At 54.6% G+C, this 24,304-nt stretch overlaps 1 long non-coding RNA gene across 3 annotated transcripts in view; it reads left to right on the top strand.

Moving 5' to 3' along the window:
* The first annotated feature begins 1,588 nt into the window (after positions 1-1,588).
* The window catches only part of LOC140398035 (uncharacterized), a 117,751-nt gene continuing 95,035 nt past the window's right edge, over positions 1,589-24,304 (top strand). For 2 of the 3 annotated variants that reach the window (XR_011937396.1, XR_011937398.1), the window contains exon 1: positions 15,130-15,437. This is a non-coding gene — a long non-coding RNA (uncharacterized lncRNA). Of the gene's footprint in view, positions 1,830-15,129; positions 15,438-24,304 lie in introns of those variants that run through there. The other variant, XR_011937397.1, reaches the window with a different exon arrangement.

Consider the following 24,304-nt stretch of genomic DNA (forward strand, 5'->3'; position numbering starts at 1 on the left):
TCCAGGCTGGGCATCCAGCTAAGTCCAAACTCAACCCTTTTAGTCAGGCACTCCATCCCAAATGAGACCTTGGGAGTGGGATCTCACACCGCACATTCCTGACTCTTGGCATTGTGCCTCTTTCCTTGACGGTCTCGCCAGGGCAAAGGTCCACCTCTTGCTACCTCTTTGTTCCCATGGAGAGTAAATATTGAGTCAAATGAATTCTTGTAAGTTATTTTCCTTCTCGTCGCCCGCTATTGTCAAGGTACTGATGTGGTCCCATGAGTACTGGCAGTCCTCCAGTACATCATCACGTATTTGTCCTTCATGTGTGCGCCTGGTCAGTGGATGGTAGTTCACGATTCTCACTCGCTGAGCCAAATTGCTCTTCGCACAATACGGCCACTCAAATGCACTGTCCAGCCAACGTCATCACGTTGTCATGTGAGAGTACCTTTATGAAATGGGCGTTTAAGAAATGTACCTTTAAGAAATGGGTGTTTATCAGTGATGTCAGAGTGTGGGTGGGGCTGGGCTGTCTGTCAGCTTTTTACTTTCATTTTAGGTTGTTTGCTGCAGGATGTGTTTTAGTTTCGTTTTCAGAGCTGCACTCACAGCCAGAAGGGGTATTAGTCTCTCTCTCTGTAATATAAAGACTGTAAGTTGACCCTTTGGTGATTTAAAACTAATAACTGCTCTCAGTAGTGACTTTAACCTGATGTGCTTCTGTTTAAAGTTTTTTTAAAGTCTTATGGATGTTAAAAGGACAGCTTAAGGATTACTTAGTGTTTGGGGGTTGTATTTGAATTAATGGTTGCTAAGATGTTCACTGTATGTTTTAAAAAGATTAACTTGAGTTCATCGAATAAACATTGTTTTGCTTTAAAAAATACTTTTCCATTTCTGCTGTACCACACCTGTAGAGTGAGCCGTGTGCTCCCCATACCACAATCTAGTAAAAGTTGTGAGTCAGGTGAATTCCATGATACACTTTGGGGTTCTCTAAACCCTGGCCCATAACAACGTAATGACCCGGAGAGGGAATTTAAGCCGATTTTCATTACAATTTATCTCCACTAAGGGACTGGATGGTGCAATACACTTAAAACAGTGTAACAGGCTCAGTATAGATTGCCAGGACTGGGGGCGGTGGGGGCTCTGATTAACAATTACCTCATAGGTTTTATTCTTCATTGTTACAGGCAAATTGGAGAGAACTGCAGATAATTTCCAAAGTATTGTATGCTATTCTGCCACTGCAGATTAACTTGTCATGTTGGGTCCCACGTGGATCTGCCTGTTGGACTGCCTCCTGTATGAGGGTGTATTATTTTTATTGAAAAACATGGACAGGAGGCTCATATTCCAAATTTCGCTGATAGGTGGGCCCAACCTCCACCAGCCCAGTTGCTGGTGTGTCCCCTCGTGGTCACTTTACGGGGATACTGTAGATTTTCACCTCAGATTTACATTACTAAAAGCCACCAGCTTGCACAGCATGAATCTTCTGCGGCATTGAGGCCACATTAATTCAAGTCCAATTTTACAGGAACGCTCCCTGGATGGTGATTCGCATCTTTCCTTTTGAATTAAGTTTGGTCAGATAGAAATCGGGAATAAACACCAGCTGGAACGTTCACGGAATAACCACGAACCAGAGCATTTGAGGCCATTCTTGCCATTATTTCGCTATGTAATTCAATGCAGCAAATGAATTGAATAATAATCACAGATTTCTCCCCGGGCACTGTTTGAAAGTTGCCGGGAGGATTGGAATGAGGAAATGTTAATTTTACTGTCACAGGCACCGCGGGCCGATAAATATCCTCCGTTTTAAAGAGCTTCGGGTGAGTATTAACAAATTGTGTTCAGATTCTTTAATTGAAATGGGGGGAATGAATTTTGCAAGAAGAGGATATGCAAACAGCAGGCTTGTACTTTTTCATCTGAACATATTTGTACGGCCTTTAGCGCCAGCAAACAAGTTTTATCTTTCATAGCGTATCGTAGTTGCCTTGTTCACTTTAAAACAGGTTACGTCTTCTCCCAACTAACCACCCCGCCTCACGCTCCCCACATGCACACAATCATTCTAGTATACACAATTAAATTGTGGGTGGGAGATGTGGGGTGGGGGGTTGCTGGGAGGGGTCAGGACAAATACAGTGCATGGGCCGGACGGAGTTCATTGTGTCCTTTTGTCAATGCTCCTCAATGCCTGGTCCCTAAACCTAACCCCAATCCTGTCCAAACTCTTTAAAGAGACACTTGATGGCCCAATACAAGCTGACAACTGAAGATGCCCCGGAAGTAAGCAGATATCAGGTGGAACAGATGAGTTATGCAACTTGTTAAATCAGCTCTCGGCATGCCTCAGCAGAGCAAAACATGGTTACACATAACCCTGAAGAGGGAGTTGATGGTGCATTTGCAATGTGGATGGGGCAGTGGGTGATGTGTGGGATGGGTGTGGTGCATGGAGGAGGGGGGATGTGGTGTGTGGGGGAGGAGGTGGCGGTGTGTATTGGGGAGGGAGTGTGGGCGAGGGGTGGTGGTGTGTGTTGGGTAGGGAAGTGGTGTGTATGGGGGAGGGTGTGTGGTGTAGGTGGGGGAGGGGCTCTGGTGTGTGTGGGGGGGAGGGGCCTGGTGTGTGTGGGAGAGGGCGTGGTGTGTGTGGGGGAGTGGTTGTGGTGTGTGTGGGGGAGGAGGTGTAGTGTATGTTGGGGAGGGGCTGTAGTGTGTGTGGGGGAGGGGGCTGTAGTGTGTGTGGGGGAGTGGTGCAGTGTGTGTGGGGGGAGGGTGTGGTGTGTGGGGAGGGGTGTGGTGTATGGGGGTGTGGTGTGTGGGGGGAGGGGTGTGGTGTGTGGGGGGAGGGGTGTGGTGTGTGGGGGGGAGGGGGTGTGGTGTGTGGGGGGGAGGGGGTGTGGTGTGTGGGGGGGAGGGGGTGTGGTGTGTGGGGGGGAGGGGGTGTGGTGTGTGGGGGGGAGGGGGTGTGGTGTGTGGGGGGGAGGGGGTGTGGTGTGTGGGGGGGAGGGGGTGTGGTGTGTGGGGGGGAGGGGGTGTGGTGTGTGGGGGGAGGGGGTGTGGTGTGTGGGGGGGAGGGGGTGTGGTGTGTGGGGGGAGGGGGTGTGGTGTGTGGGGGGAGGGGGTGCGGTGTGTGGGGGGAGGGTGTGTGGTGAGTGGGGGGAGGGGGTGTGGTGTGTGGGGGAGGGGGTGTGGTGTGTGTGGGGGGAGTGGGTGTGTGGTATGTGTGGTGGAGGGGGTGTGGTGTATGGGGGGGTTGTGTGTGTGGTGGAAGGGGTGTGGGGGCCTGTGGGGGGAGGGTATGGGGGGGTTGTGTGTGTGGTGGAAGGGGGTGTGGGGGGCTGTGGGGGGAGGGGTGTGTGGTGTGTGGGTGTATGGGGGTGTGGGGGTGGTGTGTGTGGGGAGGGGGGGTGGTGTGGTGGGGGGTGTGGGGTAGGGGGGGTGTGGGGGGAGGGGTGTGGTGTGTGGGGAGGGGGGTATGGTGTGTGTGGGGAGGGGGGTGGTGTGGTGGGGGTGTGGTGTGTGGGGTAGGGGAGGTGTGGGGGAGGGGTGTGGGGAGGGGGGTATGGTGTGTGTGGGGGAGGGGGGTGGTGTGGGGGAGGGGGGGTGGGGAAGGGGGTGGTGTGGGGGAGGGGGGAGGGGGGAGGGGGGGTGGGGGGAGGGGGGTGGTGTGGGGAGGGGGGAGGGGGGGAGGGGGGTGTGGGGGAGGGGAGGGGGGGTGTGGGGGAGGGGGGAGGGGGGGTGTGGGGAGGGGGGGAGGGGTGGTGTGGGGAGGGGGGGAGGGGTGGTGTGGGGGAGGGGGGAGGGGTGGTGTGGGGGAGGGGGGAGGGGTGGTGTGGGGGTGTGGGGGAGGGGGTGTGGGGAGGGGGTGTGTGGGGGAGGGGGGTGTGGGGGAGGGGGTGTGGTGTGTGGGGGAGGGGGTGTGTGGGGGAGGGGGGGTGGGGGAGGGGGGGGGTGGGAGGGGGTGTGGTGGGGGAGGGGGGGGTGTGGGGAGGGGGGGGGGGGTGGGGGGGGTGGGGGAGGGGGTGTGGTGTGTGGGGGAGGGGGGGGTGTGGGGGAGGGGGTGTGGGGGAGGGGGGGTGGGAGGGGGTGGTGTGGGGGAGGGGGGGGGGTGGGAGGGGGGTGGTGGGGGGGTGGGGGTGGGGGGGTGTGGGGGAGGGGGGGTGGGGGAGGGGGTGTGGTGTGTGGGGGGTGTGGTGTGTGGGGGAGGGGGTGTGGGGTGTGTGGGGGAGGGGGTGTGTGGGGAGGTGGGGTGTGGGAGGTGGGGTGTGGGGGAGGGGGTGTGGGGTGTGGGGAGGTGGGGTGTGGGGGAGGGGGTGTGGTGTGTGGGGAGGGAGGTATGGTGTGTGTGGTGGAGGGGTGTGGGGGAGGGGATATGGTGTGTGTTGGGGGGGGATATGGTGTGTGTTGGGGGGAGGGGGGTGGTGGTGTGTTGGAGGGGGTGTGGTGTGTGTGGGAGGGGGGGTGGTGTGTGTGGGGAGGGGGGGTGGTGTGTGTTGGGGGAGGGAGTGTGGTGTGGGTGTGGGGGAGAGGGTGGTGTGTGTGTGGGGGAGGGGGGTGGTGGTGTGTGTGGTGGAGGGGGTGTGGGGTGTGTGGGGGGTGGGGATGTGGTGTGTGTTGGGGGAGTGGGTGTGGGTGTGTGGTGGAGGGGGTGTGGGTGTGTGGTTGGGGGAGAGGGGTGTGGTGTGGGGGGGGGGGTGTGGTGTGTGTGGTGGAGGGGGTGTGGTGTGTGGTGGGTGGGGGGGGTGTGGGGGGAGGGGGGGGGTGTGGGGGGAGGGGGGTGTGGTGTGTGTGGTGGAGGGGGTGTGGTTGTGTGGGGTGGGGGGGTGGGGTGTGGGGGGGAGGGGGTGGGGTGTGGGGGGTGGGGTGGGGGTGTGGGTGTGGGGGGGGGTGTGGGGGGGGGGGGTGGGTGGGGGGAGGGGGTGGGGTGTGTGGGGGGGAGGGGGTGGTGTGTGTGGGGGGAGGGGGTGGGTGTGTGGGGGGAGGGGGTGGTGTGTGTGGGGGGAGGGGGTGGTGTGTGTGGGGGGTGGGGGTGGTGTGTGTGGGGGAGGGGGTGTGGTGTGTGTGGGGGAGGGGTGTGGTGTGTGTGGGGGGGGGGTGGTGTGTGTGTGGGGGGGGGGTGTGGGGGGGGATGTGGGGTGGGTGTGGGTGGGGGGGGTTGTGGTGGGGTGGGGTGGTGGGGGTGGGGTGTGGGAGGGGGGGGTTGTGGGGGGGGGGGGTGTGGGTGTGGGTGGGGGGGTGGGTGTGGTGGGGGAGGGGGGTGGGTGTGTGGTGGGGGTGGGTGGTTGTGGGGGAGGGGGGGTGGTGGGGGGTTGGGGGTGTGGTGGGGGTGTGGGGGAGGGGGTGGTGTGTGGGGGAGGGTATGTTGTGTGGGATGGGGGGGGTGTGGGGGAGGGGGTGGGGTGGGGGGAGGGGCTCTGGTGTGTGTGGGGGGGAGGGGCCTGATGTGTGAGGGCGAGGGTGTGATGTGTGTGGGGAAGTGGTTGTGGTGTGTGTGGGGGAGGAGGTGTGTGTGTGGGGGAGGGGCTGTAGTGTGTGTGGGGGAGGGGGTGTAGTGTGTGTGGGGGAGGGGTGCAGTATGTGTGGGGGGGGTGTGGGGGGAGGGGGTATGGGGAGAGGGTGTGGTGTGTGGGGGAGGGGTGTGGTGTATGGGGGGTGTGGTGTCTGGGGGAGGGGGTGTGGTGTGTGGGGGAGGGGGTGTGGTGTGTGGGGGGAGGGTGTGTGGTGTGTGGGGGGAGGGGGTGTGGTGTGTGGGGGGAGGGGGTGTGGTGTGTGTGGGGGAGTGGGTGTGGTGTGTGGGGGAGGGTCTGTGGTATGTGTGGTGGAGGGGGTGTGGTGTATGGGGGGGTGTGTGTGTGGTGGAAGGGGTGTGGGGGGCTGTGGGGGGAGGGTGTGTGGTGTGTGTGGGAGGGGTGTGGTGTATGGGGGTGTGGGGGTGGTGTGTGGGGGAGGGGGGTGGTGTGGTGGAGGGGGGTGGGAGGGGGTCTGGTGTGTGGGGTGGGGGTGTGGGGGAGGGGGGTATGGTGTGTGTGGTGGAGGGGTGTGGTGTGTGTGGGGGAGGGGATATGGTGTGTGTTGGGGGAGGGGATATGGTGTGTGGTTGGGGGAGGGGGTGTGGTGTGGGGGGGCGGGGGTGTGGTGTGTGTGGTCGAGGGGGTGTGGTGTGTGTGGGGGGGGGTGTGGGGGAGGGTGTGGGTGTGTGGGGGAGGGTGTGTAGTGTGTGGGGATGGTGGGGTGGGGTGTGGGAGGGGGGGGTGGGGTGTGGGGAGGGGGGGTGTGGTGTGTGGGGGGTGGTGTGTGGGGGAGGGGGTGGTGTGTGTGGGGGTGGTGTTTGTGGGGGAGGGGGTGGTGGGGGTATGGTGTGTGTGTGGGGGATGTGGGGGGAGGGGGTGGTGTGTGGGGGAGGGTATGTAGTGTGTGGGGATGGGGGGGGTGTGGGGAGGGGGTGTGGGGGGAGGGGCTCTGGTGTGTGTGGGGGGAGGGGCCTGATGTGTGAGGGCGAGGGTGTGATGTGTGTGGGGAAGTGGTTGTGGTGTGTGTGGGGGAGGAGGGTGTGTGTGTGGGGGAGGGGCTGTAGTGTGTGTGGGGGAGGGGCTGTAGTGTGTGTGGGGGAGGGGGTGTAGTGTGTGTGGGGGAGGGGTGCAGTATGTGTGGGGGGGGGTGTGGGGGGGAGGGGGTATGGGGAGAGGGTGTGGTGTGTGGGGGAGGGGTGTGGTGTATGGGGGGTGTGGTGTCTGGGGGGAGGGGGTGTGGTGTGTGGGGGAGGGGGTGTGGTGTGTGGGGGGGAGGGTGTGTGGTGTGTGGGGGGAGGGGGTGTGGTGTGTGGGGGGAGGGGGTGTGGTGTGTGTGGGGGGAGTGGGTGTGGTGTGTGGGGGAGGGTCTGTGGTATGTGTGGTGGAGGGGGTGTGGTGTATGGGGGGGTGTGTGTGTGGTGGAAGGGGTGTGGGGGGCTGTGGGGGGAGGGTGTGTGGTGTGTGTGGGAGGGGGTGTGGTGTATGGGGGTGTGGGGGTGGTGTGTGGGGGAGGGGGTGGTGTGGTGGAGGGGGGTGGGGAGGGGGTCTGGTGTGTGGGGTGGGGGGTGTGGGGGAGGGGGGTATGGTGTGTGTGGTGGAGGGGTGTGGTGTGTGTGGGGGAGGGGATATGGTGTGTGTTGGGGGAGGGGATATGGTGTGTGTTGGGGGAGGGGGTGTGGTGTGGGGGGGCGGGGGTGTGGTGTGTGTGGTCGAGGGGGTGTGGTGTGTGTGGGGGAGGGGGTGGTGTGTGGTGGAGGGGTGTGGTGTGTGTGTGGAGGAGGGGGTGTGGTGTGTGTGGAGGAGGGGGTGTGGTGTGTGTGGAGGAGGGGGTGTGGTGTGTGTGGAGGAGGGGGTGTGGTGTGTGTGGGGAGGGGGTGTGGTGTGTGTGGGGGAGGGGGTGTGGTGTGTGTGGGGGAGGGGGGGTGGTGTGTGGGGGAGGGGGTGTGGTGTGTGTGGGGGAGGGGGTGTGGTGTGTGGGGGAGGGGGTTGGTGTGTGTGGTGGAGGGGGTGTGGTGTGTGGGGGGTGGGGATGTGGTGTGTGTTGGGGAGAGGGTGTGGTGTGTGGGGGAGGGTGTGTGGGTGTGTGTGGTGGTGGGGGTGTGGTGTGTGTTGGGGGAGAGGGTGTGGTGTGTGGGGGAGGGTGTGTGGTGTGTGTGGTGGAGGGGGTGTGGTGTATGGGGGGGTGGGGTGGTGGTGTGGGGGGGGTGGTGTGTGGGGGAGGGGGTGTGTGTGTGGGGGGAGGGGGTGTGGTGTGTGTGGTGGAGGGGGTGTGGTATGTGTGGGGTGGTGGGGTGTGGGGGAGGGGGTGTGGTGTGTGGGGGAGGGGGTGTGGGGTGGGGGGTGGTGTGTGGGGGAGGGGGGTGGTGTGTGTGGGGGAGGGTGTGGTGTGTGTGGTGGAGGGGGTGTGGTGTGTGTGGGGGGGTGTGGGGGAGGGGGTGGTGTGTGGGGGAGGGTGTGTAGTGTGGGGATGGGGGGGTGTGTGGGGAGGGGTGTGGTGTGTGTGGGGGGGTGTGGGGGAGGGGGGTGTGTGTGTGGGGGGAGGGGGTGTGGTGTGTGGGGGAGGGGTGTGGTGTGTGTGGGGGAGGGGGTGTGGAGTGTGGTGTGTGTGGTGGAGGAGGTGTGTGTGGGGGAGGGGGTGTGGTGTGTGTGTGGGGGAGGGGGTGTAGTGTGTGTTGGGGGTGTAGTGTGTGTTGGGGGTGTGGCATGCTCTGTGGGGGTAGAGTGTGATGGGGTGGTATTTGGTGTATTTGGAAGTGAATTTGCTGTGTACTTCACTGTGAAATGCTGGACCTCTCTGATAAAAACAAATAAGTATTCTGGTTAATTTTACAATGAAAATATGTTTAATCTTCAATGGGAAAACATGTGACATTTGGATTTCCAATTGATCAGCTAGATTGCCGTTTCCCCAGACGTTTTCTCAAATGTCACAGACGCACACCCAATTCTCTGGGTGGGACTTTCGCTGTGGGCAGGTCAGGGTCAGTATCTGCTGTTGGTGGGGCTGGAACATGCCCGCCTCGCACTCAATCAGAGATATTAACGCCTCTCAAACTCCCTGACCTTCCACACTGCCTCATTCTCCTCGGTGTTTGGCCTTCATGGTGTTCAGCATGCTGGTGGATTTGTTTGAGTTTAACATAAAATGTGTCATGCAAAGCTGACACAGGTTAATAAGGCCATGCAAACGGCAAACCGAGTTTATTTCACGCACAACAGAACTGAAAAGCAGAGAGGTTTCTGTTAATATGGTATAGAATCTTGATTCAACCACACTGTGCACAGTTCCCAGTCTCATAGAATTTACAGTGCAGAAGGAGGCCATTCGGCCCATCGAGTCTGCACCGGCTCTCGGAAAGAGCACCCTATCCAAGCCCACACCTCCACCCTATCCCCATAACCCAGTAACCCCACCCAACACTAAGGGCAATTTTGAGCACTAAGGGCAATTCAGCATGGTCAATCCACCTAACCTGCACATCTTTGGACTGTGGGAGGAAACCGGAGCACCCAGAGGAAACCCACGCACACACGGGGAGAACGTGCAGTCTCCACACAGACAGTGACCCAAGCCGGGAATCGAACCCGGGACCCTGGAGCTGTGAAGCAATTGTGCTAACCACAATGCTACCGTGCTACCCACTCGATATTGCAAAATGAGAGGTACAGGAGAAGATGCAAACGCTATGGATCCTGACAATAATAGTACTGAAAACTTGTGCTCCAGAAATTGCCGCACCCCTAGCCAAGCTGATCCAGTACAGCTACTGGCATCCACCCGGCAATGTGGAAAATTGCCCAGGTGTGTTCTGTACACAGGAAACGGGACAAATTCAACCCAGCCAATTACCACCCGATTAGTCTACTCTCCAACATCAACAAAGTGATGGAAGGAGTCATCAACAGTGCTATTAAGCGGCACTTACTCAGCAATAACCTGCTGAGTAACTGAACTTGACCAGCCATATTAATACTGTGGCTACCAGGGCCGGTCAAAGGCTCGGAATCCTACGGCGAGTGACTCACCTCCTGACCCCCCCCCCCCCCGTCCATCATCTTTTTTTAAAAAATTATTCACGAGAATGGTGTCAGAACTGAGGATATGCACATCAGGAGAATCAGAACAAGCTGGAGTGCCTATCCCCAGGAGAGAGGGGGGCGACGGTGACCTGACAGAAAATTCTAAAAGCATTTGTCGGTGGATGTGGAGAAGATGTTTCAACTTGTGGGGAAGACCAAAACCAAAGGTCAGAGCGAAGATGACCACCAACAAAGCCTCGTGAGAAACTCGGGAAAGATTTATTTACTCGGTGGACCGAGTAGATCGGGAGAAACTGTTCCCCTTCGTAAACGGTCCAAGTACGAGAGGACAACAGACTTAAGGTGATCTGCAGAAGGAGTAAATGCAATGTGAGAAAAAACATTTTCACACAGAGAACGGTTGGGGACTGGAATGCGCGGCCTGGGAATGTGGTGGAGGCAGGTTCAGTCGAGGCTTTTGAGAGGGCGTTAGATGATTACTTGAATGGAAGCAATGTGCGGGGGTCGGGGGAAAAGGCAGGGGAACGGCACTAAGTCCTGATGTTCGTTTGGGGAGCCGGCGCAGACACGATGGCCTCCTACTGCACCGTAGAAATTCTGCTATTCTGTGACGATGTGGAACTTGATACCACAAAGAATATTGAAGCAAGGAGGTGAATTTGAGGTCAATAATGGGGCAAATTCAAGTGGAATCTAAATGGGCACGAGGGAGAAAGGAAAAGAAAGTTATGCTGATGGGGTTAGATGAAGGGGAGGAGGTCCATTCCAGCCAGCATGGACTCATTGGGCCGAATGGACTGTTTCTTGTCCATTCACTCTGACCTCATTCGGCCACTTTTTGTCACCGCCATGCTTTACGCCCCTCTCGGCTTCTAAGAATTTAGCCTGTTGTATTTGGACTAATCTTCGCTCCAACAGTTGCCTTTCTGAAGAGCACTGTATGCTTTTCCATGAATTCCTCCACTTGCCACCAGACACTCCTGCTGCCAATGTTTTACTGGGGTTTTGGTGAGCGCTGTAGGTTCAGCTCCTGCCAGGAAAGAAAGTACCCAGGACAGCCGGGTTATTTCTGGATAATAAATCATTTATTTCACATTATTGCATCTCATACACCAGTTGATGATGGAGCTTATTAAAATAACGGGAGAAAGAGGAGAAAATTGCACACTAACATCAGGCAGTAGTTACATGTAATTACCCATTTCCAGCAAAATACCCATAATAGCCACAGTCTGGACAATTCCATTCTTAATGTCTCATTCGAAGCCATTTGAAGTCCAACACATAATTGAATAAAAGCATAATTTTAAAATATCACATAGCTAAGAAAGCATTTCCACCCTCACCTTTTCAATAGGTAATGAAACTCCATTGGCAACATTATAATCTCGACTTTATGGAGTGCTCCAGCTTGAAGCTCTGAATTATCACACTCCTTGTTGCTTTTTCAATCCAGCCCTGACCCTGATACAAGTTCATATGCTCGCCTGCTCCTCAGCTGTGGCCGAGTTGGTAGCATTCTTGTTCTTTGAGACAGAAGGTTCTGGGTTCAAAGGTTAAACAAAAAAGCTACCGCCGCGATTTAACAGGACAAAAAGTGTCCCGTTTTCGTGCATTTAACGGGGTGTTTCTTGGCGTTTGCAGCACAGGGAACGACCCCGCTATCAAATGGGACTCTTTTTTTTTGGGCCTCTGCGAGGAGCGTCCCATTGAGGCCACACTTATCTTAATTTCCTCAGGGAGAGATTTAAATGCCGCCCCGATCTCTCAAACTCCTTTTGTCGCCTCTGGATCTCACCTCCCCCCCCCCAACCTCAATACCTCAGCTTACGTGGTAGGCGATCCTCAAGCTCCCCCCCCCCCCCCCACCTTACGCCACCTCATAAGGGCAGGGCACCCCGAGGCCCGATCCCCGACGCAGGCAACCTGGCACCCAGAACCTGCCAGCCTGGCACCCTTGCAGTGCCCCTGCCAGCCTGGCAGTGTCACCTGAGCACCCTGGCAGTGCCAAAGTGCCAGGTTGGAAGTGCCAAGGTGCCCAGGTAGCAGCAGGAGAGCCAGAATATAACCCTGTCCGGAGCCCGACCACCCGATGTCCTGGGAGACCCCCCACGTGCTCAGGAAACCTTGAGCAGTGCCTCTTCCGGCCACTGCAGCACTCTTCCCGGAGGTGCTAGAGAGAGCTGCTGGCCAATCCAATTGGTCAACAGCTGTCCAGGTTGGGATTTCCACCCAAGTAAGGGGCAGGTGGCCCACCTTATGTCAATTAACACTCGTTAGTGGGTAAAATAGCTGAGTCCCTTCCATCCAAAAAATTTAACCCAATGAATGACCTTTGAAAACGGGACAGGCAGGGGGGTGGGGGCAGGGCTGGTGATGGGAGCATGGGGTGAAACACTAGGGGCGTGATTCTCCGCTCCCACGCCGGTTGGGAGAATCACCTGGGTCGTCAAATTTTCCTGTGACACCGGTCCGACACCCTCCCGCGATTCATGGAAGGGGCCAGATCGGCACAATCGCGTTTTGCATGGCGTGGTCCAGTGAATCGCCCGAGACAGCCAAAATGGCGATTCACCGGTACCCCCGCGATTCGCCGGCCCGTATGGGCCGAGCGGCCAGCCCAAAACGGCGGGTTCCCCCCCGGCGCCGTCCACACCTGGTCGCTGCCGGCGGGAATAGCGCGGGAACGCTGGGGGGTTCGGCCTGCGGGGCGGCGAGGGGGGATCCTGCACCCGGGGGGGGGGGGTCCTCAAATGGGGTCCGGCCCGCGATCGGTGCCCACCGATCGTCGGGCCGCCTTCTCTGAAGGAGGACCTCCTTTCTTCCGCAGCTCCGCAAGATCCGTCAGACATCTTCTTGAGGGGCGGACCCGGAGAGGACGGCAACCACGCATGTGCGGGTGATGCCAGTTATGCGGCGCCGGCCGCGTCATGTATGCGGCGCCGCCTTTACGCAGCGCCAAGGCCTGCCGGGCGTAAATGACGCAGCGCCGCTCGTAGCCCATTATCGGGCCCTGAATCGGTCGGGATAGGGGCCATTTCACGCCGTCGTGAACCTCGACGGCGTTCTCGACGGCGCGAACTCTCTGCCTCCATTTCGGAGAATCCCGCCCTAGGTCTGCCGAAAGAAATTGCTTCTGAGCACACCTCACCAAGAGGACATAGAAATCAGGGAATGAAGAAAAGATATTACACCGACTCAAGACGAGTCCTGCCTCCAAGATTTGGGGTAAAGATGTGTTGCTGCACGAGGGAATTCAGAAGCAGGGACTTTGCTGTCGATATGGTGCATCTGTTCCTTGACTGTTTTCCTCAAAAACAGGATAAGCCTATCCCGAATACCGACATTGTTCATTTTTCTCAAGCACCAAAGCATAATAATATAAAAGTTCTGAAATGAATCCGAGGTACGGCTGTTTAGGGCACCTACAGTTCTTGCCAAGGACTATGGGTAAATGTGTTGTCATGGATAAGAGGCCCTCAAAGGGTTTCTGGCAGTGGGCCCTCTGCCTGGACCAGAAGAATTTCATGGGCTACAGCCAGGCCGGGCCGTGGTGATATTATCTGAACACTTCAGACCAGATTGTAGATCATTAAAGTCAAACTCAATTAGGAACAGCTGCATTGCATTCAAGTAGTGATGGAAAACAACAATAGGATAAGATGAGTTTTGTTCTTTTCTGCATTCGGCAAAATCAGTAGTAAAGTAATTAAATCTTTCCGTCTTTCCAATAGTGTCCTTACGTTGGCCCCAATTTTAAGTTCAGGGTGGAAGGTATGGTGTGCCAAAGTGGCTGGTGTGCTGGGGAGTCCAGCAACAGGGGCAAATGTTCTCTGACACCCACCTGAATCCAGTCACATGCACTACACATAGAAATTCAGGCAGGAGTAGGACGCAGCCGGTGACCCCCAGGAACGCTCCCTGGCCTTCACGTGGGGTGGGGGCGGGGCTGTCGACACGATCAAGGTGAGGAGTGGGTGTGAGGAATGTACAGCGCGAGAGGCTTCCTGGTGGCATCCAGAGAAGCTGTATCTATTGGCAATCGGTGCAAGTACTAGGGGGGACACAGGTTTTGTGAAAGAAATACAGGGGAGAGGAGATGGGAGGAAGAAATTATTTACGCAGAAAAATGGTAATGGGCCAACACCTGCTGCATACGAACATGGTAGGAGCTGAGACAACCAATTGGATAGGCATTTGCGGTAACTAAATTACCAGGGCTATGGGGATAGAGCACCAGGATGGGATGAACTGGATTGGTCTGCAGAGAGCTGGCATTGGCAGAATGAGTCTCCTTTGGTGCTGGAATGACTCTCTTCTTCGATGGCCAGAGGTTTATACCACCCCTGGAGTGGGCTGGGAGGTAGAGATGGGTAAGGGAGGGGGAAACGTAAAATTGATTGAGATGATAGGTTGCCATGTCTATTATCTTCCTGCTTCCACTGCTATTTTACTAGCAGAAAGGTAGGGGATGGATAGCCCTCCTGTCCTCATGCCAACTGAAGCCCCTAAGGGCACGCCCAAAGTGGCCAATTAATGGTGGCTTAAGGACTTTATCCCACCCCACCCTGCCCCACCACCACTGGTACTTTATCAGATGCAGATGGGCACTTTGCCACCTGGGGAGACAGTCCATCAAATTTTGGCAGACTTCCTGTGGCCTTGGTGCGGGTTGGGGGAGTCCCTTCCTGTTATCCATGGAGGACAAACCTCCCCACTGCCCCTCCAAGCAGAAAGGGCTACACTGCTGTAAGATCCCCACTGTCCTCACAGTTGACCTTCTCACCCCAACCCCACTAACCTGTGCACCCAGCCTGCTCCTTTACGGCTGCCTTGGGGGTTGTTGGGAGTTGCAGCAGTGACCAATGCTCCCGATGACACTACTGGCACTGAAGAGTTGCCAGCCCTCTGATTGGCTGGCTGCTCTTGAGGTCAGGACTGCCTGCCTTGCAGGGAAGGTGCCGGGGGGGGGGGGGGGGGGCTTTGTGGCTGGAGGGCGAGGTCACTGCCTCCAACTCAATGGTCAAGAAAGACATTTAACACAAAACGCGTGAAACTTTCCTGAGTGAACCTCACTCCACGATCCAGCTCCTGAATGGTCTGGCCTGACAGGGAAGCTCCATAGTTGAGGCCTCAGACCAGGTTCTTGAGGAACAATGGTGTCCCAATCTAAATATTCAAACAGTGGAGACCAAAATAGTGGTTTAGGTAGGTTTAGCATAACTTCCTCGCTTTGATACTCTGTTTATAAATCCCAAGATCCCAGCTGCTTTATTGAACAACCCTATCAGCATCAGAGTTTGTGCCCAAGCAGCCAAAGGACTCTCTTCTTGAACCCTCCCCTTTAAAATTGTACTATTTACAATAACCTGCATTGTCTGTCATCATTCATCCGACCAGAATACACTACCATGCCCTTTTCTGCATTAAATTTCATCTGACATGTGTCTACACATTCTACCACCTGTCTGACTCTTCTTGAAGTCTATTATATCATTGAGTGTTATAATATGTTCCATTTGCCTTGATAGGTGCAGTTGCAATTACGCTCAAGAAGCTCGACACCATTCAGGAACTAATAGTCTTGCTTGATCCCATCAAGCAGCTTAAGCATCCATTCTTGCCTCCACCTGTGTACCGTGGCTACAGTGCTGGCAGGAATCAAGCTGCATTACAGTAACTTGCCCAGGCTCCTAGGCAGCACCTTCCAAATCCATCATCTCCACTGGTGCATCTCCCAAGTTTCTCTCACCACCCTCAGTTGGACATACATCGGTCTCTTTTCATCTTCACCGGGTCAAAGTCCTGGAGGAAATACTTCACACGAGTGGGAACAGCAGTTCACGAGGAAAGCCCATCACCGTTAGCTCCTCGAAGGTAATGAGGGAGGGTCTGACTTGCCAACACGTCCATAACCCAACAATAAATCTTTTTTTATATAAGTGCCACTATTCCTTTGCCCCAGTTAATGGCCCCTATGATCTTGCTATCTACTATTACCAGCTGCAGCCACTTTCACTGTGGTCTGAGACTTGCACAGTTGCCTTCCTGTTAGTTGTTAAAGGAAGCGACAGAATTCCAACCAAACTCAACCATGTAAAATGCGGTTGTAAAATAATGTTATATAACCAGATGAAGATACATTTTCAGTTTTCTGCATCTTGGTAATCTCCTCCTTGTATTTACTTCAAACCCCTCGTGTAATTCTTCATTTCAAAGTCTTTCCCCTCCTCAAGCTGAAGTGTAACTTAACTTTGCATAGCCCCGACAATTACCATTTCTTAAAAAGGATTTGGATTATTTCCGAAGATGGTGGGAGGGTTTCTCCGTCCCGCTGCACCGGGGGCAGGATTCTCCGTTCCCAGGCGCCAATTTAGTGATCGGGCGGAGAATCCCTTTATCCAACCAAATCGGGGGGCGGAGCCTGTTTCCGGATGCTCCGCCAACTCCAAAATGGCGTCATCGAGGAGTACGCCGCACGGCGTTACCTGAAGGCCCACCCCCGGTGCTCCGCCCCCGATGGGCCGAGTTCCTGATGGCGCGGAACACGTGTCCTCACAGTTTTGGTGCACCTGGCGTGGCGGCTGTGGACTGTGTCCAACGCTGCCACAGTCAGGGGGTGGGGGACCATGGGGGACTGGGGGGGGGGGGGGGGGCGGCTTTGGCGAGGACTGGCGGGACTGGTGGGGGGTGGTCCGATGGTGGCGAGGGGGTGTCCAGGGGGGCCACTATCTGGCAGGTCGGGTCCGCGTGCGGCCGGTGCCATGTTGTACGGTGCGCCGTGCGCATGCATGGCCGCCGGCCCGGCAATTCGCCAGCCATTAATTTCCGAAAGGCCGTGTGCTTTACGTGGCGCGGGTGCTAGCCCCTCACCAGTCAGAGGGACGGTGCTGGGGCCTCGCCGATAGTTTCATCGTAGAACCGGACACTTCGTCTGGACATAGCCTCAAAATCGGGGAATCCAGCCCCAGGTTTCTGGTGCGGCACGCCGTTGGGATCCTCCGTTTCGCCGGCTGGTCAATGGGGTTTCCCATTCTGGGGCAGCCCCGCGCCGTCGGGAAACCCCCGGGGCTGCCGGCAAAACGGAGAATCCCGACGGCGCAGAATTCAGCCCGGTATATTTGGTTGATTCCACGGATCAATAGAAATAAATATTCAGAAACTGACTTGGAGTTCTGCCCAATTATCATGTCTTTGCTGAATCACCTACATGATCTTGATCTTATTCTGAAGCCCCTCCGAATGCTCACAGTTCCCCAATTCATCAGCCCCTTCTTCACTGGACAGTTATTCCAAACAACTTGTTAATAAGCTGTTCCACTGAAGGTCAACATTTGATGACCCTATTCATCAGGCACTTGTGATTCTGCACAAGCTACTGGAAGATGCAAACTTTAAGATTCATGGTGTAATGTGGTCTATTCCCCCTCCCTTCTCTTGTGAAGGTACTGATGCATTGCTGGGTGTATCGAGGCAGCTGCATTGTGGTACCTAGCCCAGAAAACTAAATTCCAAATATCCATTCTTCCGATCTTACATTTCACATCCTGCATTGGCCTAGCCCAAGAAGATCATTTCTACCCATGACGTTGACAGGGCTGCTTCCTGTCCAATGAACGCACGTGCCTATGCACCATGAGGTTCACTGGAAACTCTGTTGGTCACCCACCTGCTTTTCTCAGCGGTGTTAATGTCCACTTGTCACTGCTGCACCTCCGAACATGAGAGTACAGGCAACTAAGCACAGAGGAAAGACCAGATCAGGAGCCTAACATTGTTATCTGATTGATGTGTGTTTCATTTTCAGAATGTCGCAGAGCTGGGGTGTGATTCTCCCCTGCCCGGCGGGGCCGGGGTCCCGGCGGGATGGAGTGGCGTGACCCACTCCGGTGTCGGGCCGCCCCAAAGGTGCGGATTTCTCCACACCTTTAGGGGCCAAGCCCTCACCTTTAGGGGCTAGGCCCGTGCCGGAGTGGTTGCCGTCCCGCCGGCTGGCGTGGAAGGCCTTTGGAGCCATGCTAGCCGGGGCCAAAGGGACTCTGCCGGCCGGCGGAAGTCCGTGCGTGCACAGGGGCGTCCGCGGCTGCGGACGTCATCCCCGCGCATGCGCAGGGGGGGTCACCTCCGCGTCGGCCATTGCGGAGGCTGATGGCTGACGCGGAGGGAAAAGAGTGCCCCCATGGCACAGGCCTGCCCGCGGATCGGTGGGCCCCGATCGCGGGCCAGGGCACCGTGGGGGCAACCCCGGGGCCAGATCGCCCCACGCCCCCCCCTCCCCCCCCAGGACCCCGGAGCCCGCTCGCGACGCCTGGTCCCGCCGGTAAGAGAGGTGGTTTAATTCACGCTGGCGAGACCGGCATTACAGCAGCGGGACTTCGGCCCATCACGGGCTGGAGAATCGCTTTGGGGGGGGGCCCGCCGACCGGCACGGCACGATTCCCGCCCCTGTCGAATCTCCGGTGCCAGAGAATTCGGCGGCTGGCGGGGGCGGGATTCACGCTGCCCCCCCCGGCGATTCTCCAACCCGGCGGGGGTCAGAGAATGTATTGTTTGAAGAACAAGAATCGAGGAAGAATTCGAAGTGAGAGACTGCTTCGGTTGGTGGCAAGTGATCGTGCTCACACTTTATGCTGGAAATGTTGATGCTCGGGGCTTAGCCAGAGGCAAATGTTTTGTGCAGGAACTTTCTGCATCATAGTGAGTGGCACAAATTAACATGAAGTGAGTAATTCATGTGTGGGTTTAGCACACTAGGGGCTTGTTTAGCACACTAGACTAAATCACTAGTTTTTAAAGCAGACCAAGGCAGGCCAGCAGCACGGTTCGATTCCCGTACCAGCCTCCCTGAACAGGCGCCGGAATGTGGCGACTAGGGGCTTTTCACAGTAACTTCATTGAAGCCTACTCGTGACAATAAGCAATTTTCATTTCATTTCATTTTTCATCTCTCCACATTGACCGTATGGAGGAGATCAGCAACGCCAACCACTTTGGAGAGTTGAACAATCACTTTGAACAAGGGCTGCCTATTGATTTCAATACAGGCGGAGGTTTTGCATTATGATACAAAATATGTTACACACTGGCCTGATCTGCTATGAACCCCTGTGAAGACTCACCATCCAGTATCACACAGACAGTGGTTTCTGAACCACTGTTTCAATCCAGTGCCTTTGATGTTCATTCTTTTGGTTGCCGTAGGAGTAAATAATAACAACGTTGTCATCTTCAAAGCCTAAAAAGCTAAACGCAAGCTTTGGTTTAGCATAGGGCTAAAGAGCTGGCTTTGAAAGCAGACCAAGGCAGGCCAGCAGCACGGTTTAATTCCCGTACCAGCCTCCCCGAACAGGCGCCGGAATGTGGCGACTAGGGGCTTTGCGCAGTAACTTCATTTGAAGCCTACTTGTGACAATAAGCGATTTTCATTTCATTTTTATAAAAGTAAATTCAAAAGGCAAACTCCAAGCTGCCTGAAGCAGGAACTGTCTTAACCTTGAATGTAATTACATCAAAAGTTGCAAATGCATTGAACTCAGTTCGAAGCACAGCATTGATAACATTCCCGACAAGAAAATACCTGCAGGCGGGCAGTAATTGTGAGATAAACGAACCCTCGCAAAGGTGCTACAGCCACCCGGCGGGGGCGGGATTCACGCCAGCCCCCGGCGATTCTCCGACCCGGCGGGGGGTCAGAGAATCCCGCCCCAGATCCTTGACACATTGCTGTTTTCGGGACATTGCTATTTACTGTATTTCCTATGTTACAGCAGCAAGTACGCCCCAAAAGTACCTCATGGGCTATAAAGCTCAGCGGAACATTCCGCAATTGTGAAAGGCTCTATATAAATACAAGCTCTTTCTTTCATCACGCTAGTAATATTGTTAATTTCCCAATCCGGTCATGCATTGGATGTGGTGCGTGGAAAATCGTGTTTTCACTTTTTACAAACAAACAATGCGGGGGGGGGGGGGGCCACAAACTGGAATGGCTCATTGCGTCCCTTGTTGGTGGTGGGGGAGAGATTTGGGAAGTAATAGTCATGGCAAACAGCTTTGCCTTCCCAGAGGGCATCAAAATTCATTGCGTTCTGTCCGATATTCCATCCATTACAACTTATAAATGTGAGCGGTGTGGTCATCAACACAAGAGTTTTCCATCTTCTTTCGATGGCATCAGGTTTGCCGTTACTATTGTCACGACTGTTCCGAAGGACTTCTTCACTTTTTATGATCGGAGTCATCTGTTCCTTGGTTGAAATGAGATCAATGAAGAATTGTTCTTCCGGGGGCATCGCATCAACTGTGCTAAATGATCTGATTTGGTCCACTGTGGGATGCAAAAAACATTGTTTCGCAAAATAATTTTTGCGGCCACACCTGGAGCATACTTTTCCATATACTGGACATTGCCATAGGCCATGTCGCTTGCCACAATTCTGGCACAAGATGGCGGCTCCGGTCGGCTGCTTAAAATGGCCGCCCACACTGAGACCACGTTTTTTATTGAACTGCATCACAGTGCTGATGGCGCTGGCGTCTTCTTCCATGTTGGCGCCAAAATGTTTCAAACTGAGTGTACTGATCTGCTGTGCAGCCAACTCACTCGCATGGCAAATCTTAATCGCATTCTCCAATTTCAGGTCTTCTTCCTGTAACAATCTCTCACGCAGCTTATCAATCGATATGCCGAATACTATTTGGTCACGGATCATTGATGATTTTAGATTGCTGAAATTGCAGGACTGGGCCTTCAGCCTCAAGTCGGTTAGAAAGCTGTCAAAGGATTTGCCTGGTTTCTGTGTATGCAGATGAGAAACGTATCTTTCAAATGTTTCATTTATTCCGGAGAGCAATACCAATCAAAGTACTTTATCACCTCATCGTAGCTCTTGCTTTCCTCTTTGCCATCAAAAGCAAATGTATTGTAGATTTCGATTACTTGAATCCTGCCCGGCTGGCGATCGACAGCGCCACCCACAGCTGCAGACTGGCTGGCTGGCCTGGCAGAATTTCTCTACCTGGAGAAGATCAAGTGCACCATCCGAGGGTCGGACGAGGGCTTCCGCAAAGTGTGGGGCCAGTCATCAGCCTGCTCCAAGACGTGTTCAAGGCCAATAGTGACTAGGAAGAGAAGGTGGGGGGGGGATGAGAGGGAGGAGGACAAAGGAAAGCACACACAAGAAAAAGGGGTAAAAGGGGGAGGGGAGGGAAGGGAACAACAAAATGAAACGCGGGAACAAGGGGAGGAGGGGGAGGGCCACGAAGGCCCCCTCCGAACAATAAAAATACTAAGAGGGGGGTTAAACCACCAACGAGGGAAGGGGAGGGCGGGGGGGAAGGGAAGAGGAGGAGGGAGGGTGACCTCATGTAAGAATTGGTGTAAATAAGACACAAACTTGTTTGTAAATACCAGATACACATGAGCTATTACTTTTGTCATGTGAGAGTACCTTTAAGAAATGGGTGTTTATAAATGGGTGTGTATATAAATATCTGCAGTGAGAGTACCTTTAAGAAATGGGTGATTACTACTGCAGTGATGTCAGAGAGTGGGTGGAGCTGGGCTGTCTGTCAGCTTTTTACCTTCATTTTTGAGCAGGCTGCAGGGTGTGTTTTAGTTTCGTTTTCAGTGTTGGAGCTGAAGCCAGACCGAGCAGGTGTACTGCAAAATTCTGTGAATTTTGGTGAATTCAGAATTATAAATGTTTTCAGTAGTGACTTTAACCTGATGTGCTTCTGATAAAGGTTTTGTTTCTAAGTCGTATGGATGTTAAAATGAAAGCTTAAAGGATTACTTAGTGTTGTATTCTTTGGGGGTTGTATTTGAATTAATGGTTGCTAAGATGTTCACTGTATGTTTTAAAAATATTTACTTGAGTTCATAGAATAAACATTGTTTTGCTTTAAAAAATACTTTTCCATTTCTGCTGTACCACAGCTGTAGAGTGGGCCGTGTGCTCCCCATACCACAATCTAGTAAAAGTTGTGGGTCAGGTGAACTCCATGACACACTTTGGGGTTCTCTAATCCCTGGCCCATAACACTTTGTTAAACTGGAAAACGCCAATAGATATATTTTTAAAAAGATTTTGATTGCTTGTGGACCTGCCACGGTGAGTAGCAACGCAGTGAGCCTTTCATCAGGCTGTGCCTGCAGGCCAAGGGCTGAAACATGGAACTTAAATTGCTGTTTGAAAACATGCCAGTTTTCATCTACGTTGCCCGAGACTTGAAGCTGGTGGGGGGCCTTTGAACCTTCCATCACAACCCCTGAGCCCCGACTCACTATAAGGAGGTCTCCAAGCCCCCCACTCCTACACATGGCACCCCCTGCCCCTATCACCACTGTGCAAAAAATGCCATCCTGGCAACACCCCTTCCAGTTGGTACTGCCAGGGTGCCTAGGTGGCACCAGCAGTGCCAGAGTACCACCTTGCCAAGAGGGCATGCAGCTGGGAGCCTCCAATCCCCTGGGGCATCCTGTTCCATCTGGTCCCCATTGGTGGAGTCCAGCACTGAACAGCGCTCGCCCGAGGTCTCTGAGGCAAAGGAGTGAGATCCGACGTCTTGGTTAGATCTCAGGAACGCACATTAGAGTGAGACTAGCTGTCTCACTCTAATATTCGGATTTGCCAGAAAATGATCCTGCCCACAATGGACGGGATTCACATTGCGACGTCTCGCGAGCTCGCTTTAGATACTGGGTGCAGCGTGACGGGTAAACCCTGCCCATGTCTTTTGTACCTAACCTGTTGCTCTCTCTTCCGCTTCAGAACTGCACCCAACTAGCTTAGAGATGCTCTTCACTGCACTATATCCTCACCATCAAAGTGATTTTAATTTGTTTGCCTGGTACAGAATGTACCTGCAACATGGCACACATTAAGGTCACTGCAGCATCCTAAAAAAACACCTCCCACACACTTTATCAGTGTCTGGTTTAGCACAGGACTAAATCTCTGAATTTTTTTTTAATTAAATATTTTATTGAAAATTTTTGGTCAACCAACACAATACATTGTGCATCCTTTACACAATATTATAACAACACAAATAACAATGACCTATTTTATAAACAAAAAATGAATAAATAATAAATAACAAAAATGAAAACTAGCCCTAATTGGCAACGGCCTTATCACAAGTAACACTCTCCAAAAATATAATTTAACAGTCCAATATATAATTATCTGTCGCAACGACCTATACATACTATACAGTATATATTAACAACCCTGAGAGTCCTTCTGGTTCCTCTCTCTCCCCCCCCCCACCCCCCCCCCCCCCCCCCGATCCTGGGCACCCCCCCGATCCTGGGCTGCTGCTGCTGCCTTCTTTTTCCCATTCCGTCTATCTTTCTGCGAGGTATTCGACGAACAGTTGCCACAGCCCGGTGAACCCTTGAGCCGACCCCCTTAGGACGAACTTAATCCGCTCTAGCTTTATAAACCCCGCCATGTCATTTATCCAGGTCTCCACCCCCGGGGGCTTGGCTTCTTTCCACATTAGCAATATCCTGCGCCGGGCTACTAGGGACGCAAAGGCCAAAACATCGGCCTCTCTCGCCTCCTGCACTCCCGGCTCTTGTGCAACCCCAAATATAGCCAACCCCCAGCTTGGTTCGACCCGGACTCCTACTACTTTTGAAAGCACCTTTGTCACCCCCATCCAAAACCCCTGTAGTGCCGGGCATGACCAAAACATATGGGTATGATTCACTGGGCTTCTCGAGCACCTCGCACACCTATCCTCCACCCCAAAAAATTTACTGAGCCGTTCTCCAGTCATATGTGCCCTGTGTAATACCTTAAACTGAATCAGGCTTAGCCTGGCACACGAGGACGACGAGTTTACCCTGCTTAGGGCATCTGCCCACAGCCCCTCCTCGATCTCCTCCCCCAGCTCTTCTTCCCATTTCCCTTTTAGTTCATCTACCATAGTCTCCCCTTCGTCCCTCATTTCCCTATATATATCCGACACCTTACCATCCCCCACCCATGTCTTTGAGATCACTCTGACCTGCACCTCTTGTGTCGGGAGCTGCGGGAATTCCCTCACCTGTTGCCTCGCAAAAGCCCTCAGTTGCATATACCTGAATGCATTCCCTTGGGGCAACCCATATTTCTCGGTCAGCGCTCCCAGACTCGCGAACTTCCCATCCACAAACAGATCTTTCAGTTGCGTTATTCCTGCTCTTTGCCACATTCCATATCCCCATCCATTCCCCCCGGGGCAAACCTATGGTTGTTTCTTATCGGGGACCCCCCCAAGGCTCCAGTCTTTCCCCTATGCCGTCTCCACTGTCCCCAAATCTTTAGTGTAGCCACCACCACCGGGCTTGTGGTGTAGTTCCTCGGTGAGAACGGCAATGGGGCTGTCGCCATAGCCTGTAGGCTAGTCCCCCTACAGGACGCCCTCTCTAATCTCTTCCACGCCGCTCCCTCATCCTCTCCCATCCACTTACTCACCATTGAAATATTAGCGGCCCAATAATACTCACTTAGGCTCGGTAGTGCCAGCCCCCCCCTATCCCTGCTACGCTGTAAGAATCCCTTCCTCACTCTCGGGGTCTTCCCGGCCCACACAAAACCCATGATGCTCTTTTCAATCCTTTAAAAAAAAGCCTTCGTGATCACCACCGGGAGGCACTGAAACACAAAGAGGAATCTCGGGAGGACCTCCATCTTAACCGCCTGCACCCTCCCTGCCATTGACAGGGATACCATATCCCATCTCTTGAAATC

The sequence above is a fragment of the Scyliorhinus torazame genome, chromosome 21 (assembly GCF_047496885.1).
Source record: "Scyliorhinus torazame isolate Kashiwa2021f chromosome 21, sScyTor2.1, whole genome shotgun sequence".
In the NCBI taxonomy this organism is placed as follows: domain Eukaryota; kingdom Metazoa; phylum Chordata; class Chondrichthyes; order Carcharhiniformes; family Scyliorhinidae; genus Scyliorhinus; species Scyliorhinus torazame.